Here is a 2,345-nt window from a genome sequence, read left to right on the forward strand (position 1 = left end):
CTAGCCCCAAACCGCAGCTCCCAAAGAGCTCTCTTTTCGCAGAGTGGCAGTTGAGGCCAGGTCCTAGAAGGAGAACTACCTGAAGGAAGAGGCTATAACTAGTTCCCCTGCCCTGTGAGGGACGCTCAATGGTCCTTGGTGATGTGTGAACGAACGAAAAGGCTCAGGCGGCCCCGCCTCCTCGCCTCCTCCCCTCCTCCCCGCCGTGCCCTTCTCGGCCGGCATCTATCACTCGGTGCTCGTTCCTTCTGCGCGGGCCTGCCCAGTTCGTCCCATCGATCTGCCCGGCCATCGCGCGCCTGCGCCTTTGGGCTGTCAGTCGGCGGCGGCGTGGGGAGCCACGCGAGCGAGCGGTTGTGGTGAGCGGGGACGTGAGGTAAAGCTGCGGCTGGTTCGCTGCCAGGCTGCGCACGAGCTGGCTGGCGGGGTGAGCCGCGCGGTGGGGCCGCCGGGCCTTGCTGCACCGGAGGGAGGCGGGCTCCTCGAGCCTGGTTAAGGAGGGCCTGAGCGGCTGGCGGGGGTGCAGAGTCTGAGTCGCCAGCTCGAGTGCCTGCCCGACCCGGCCTCAGAGCCAAGTGCCCGAACTAGAAGGAAGCTCGGGGAGAATCCGAGCCAGCCACCTCGTGCAACAGATGGGGAAACTGAGTTTCAGGGAGGGGAAGATCTGCTAGAAGTCACAGCAAGTGAGCACTAGACCCAGGAGCAGACGCCCTGAGCACAGTGCCTAGTTCTTTACACTGAAGTCCTTCGTTCATTTATTCTGTTTTTGGTTGTTTAGGTGCAAGACAGTGAAATACAATAAGTTCTGGCTGAGAGATCAGTTATGATACGGTGTTTTATCTTACCAGTTTACAAAGGGAGAAGGCAGTGAGTGCTATGACGGAGGCAGGTCTGGGATGCCATAACACCCCCTTTAAAACTTGAGTGGCTAACGCATCTTTGCCTTCATTCCCATCACCCAGAGTCGTGGTAGTGACACTGAGACATTTGACAGGCTGCCTGGTATCATGGATGGTTATGTTCATGATTATCACCCAGAGCCTCATTGAGAGTAGGAACCTCTGTGAACCTAGTGACCTGGGTTCTAATGTTTGAGCTTGAGTCTTACCACGGGGTTGTTGTGAGGTTTACAGATGCTCATTCCACAGAGCACTGATTGAGCGCCTAGCATCTGACGGGAGCTGTGTCAAGTACTGGGGATACAGCAGTGACAGTCAAGGAACTCAAAGGAAATAGACATTTAAATAAATGCGCAACACAGCCTGTAAAGGTAGAGATGATCTGTACATAGTAGAGTGGAAGCAATTAAGGAGCAAAGATTTACTTCTCCAGGAGGGTGGGAACGGATAGGAATGGCTTTTTAGGCAAGGTGATTCTTGAACTGAGTCTTAAAAGTCTAATAGGTGATTAAATACTAGGCACAGGAGAAAGGGAACCTAGGAAGCAAGAATAGCAATACAGGGACCAGAATTATGGTTCAGCTGGCACAGAAGGCTTCCATGACCTATCGAATATCAAACACATAATGCTTGTCATGGGACTGACATTATTATGTGTGCTTTACATAGATTAACTCATTTAATATTTATAAATCTATGTGAAGTAGAAACTGTAATTATTCTCATCTTAGAAAATTAAGAAGACTGAGGTGGAGAAGTTATGTAGCTTGCCCTGGATCACACAGCTAATTCATGGTAGAACTAGAATTCAGACCCAGGCCGTATAGCTTGAGGGCCTGTGAACTTAACCACCAGTCTCCCGTCTAGAAACTGAGGACGCTGAGAGTTTTAAATGTCAGGCCCCTTGTTACTTCACCTGTAAGTGGCAGAACCAGAACTCAGACTCAGGTCTTTTGACCCTTAAGGGTCCAGAGCTCTTTTCAACATAACATCAGATGTTATGGGAGTTATACAGTGCCAGATTGAAGTTAAATTCCAATCTGAGGCAGTGCCTGCTGGAATTGAAATTACTACATCTTAAAGTTGTGGATGTTGGGCAAGAGCCTTCACTTTGTGCTTGGGTGTACAGGGTGTGAGTGTTGTAGATTAGATACTGATGTGAGGAGCACAGGACTGATCACAATTACGGTAAAGGTGCAACATTATTTGCCAGTTTGGTGTTAAATAATTTTTTTTCTAAACATTGAATTTCACACTTGCTTTTGAAAGGTTACATCATTGGTTGTAAGTCAAAGAGTACTTTTATTTTAAATCAATAAGGATTTGTGATTTTTTTTTTTTTTTTTTTTTTTTTTTTGTTTTTGGGTTCTTTTTCTTTTTTCTGCTTTATCATGTTGGACCTGCACCGTAATTGGCCGCCGCACCGCGCCCGGGCCCCACCGGCCC

At 48.9% G+C, this 2,345-nt stretch overlaps 1 protein-coding gene across 3 annotated transcripts in view; it reads left to right on the forward strand.

Moving 5' to 3' along the window:
• Positions 1 to 282: 282 nt before the first annotated feature.
• Positions 283 to 2,345, forward strand: part of EIF2B3 (eukaryotic translation initiation factor 2B subunit gamma) — a 170,626-nt gene continuing 168,563 nt past the window's right edge. For 2 of the 3 annotated variants that reach the window (XM_027108743.1, XM_027108741.1), the window contains exon 1: positions 322 to 427. The gene's annotated coding sequence lies outside the window, so the exon portion shown is untranslated. Of the gene's footprint in view, positions 428 to 2,345 lie in introns of all 3 variants that reach the window. The other variant, XM_027108742.1, reaches the window with a different exon arrangement.

Source organism: Aethalodelphis obliquidens, unplaced genomic scaffold, assembly GCF_003676395.1.
Source record: "Aethalodelphis obliquidens isolate GAN/ISIS:26980383/991018 unplaced genomic scaffold, ASM367639v1 scaffold9, whole genome shotgun sequence".
Lineage (NCBI taxonomy): Eukaryota > Metazoa > Chordata > Mammalia > Artiodactyla > Delphinidae > Aethalodelphis > Aethalodelphis obliquidens.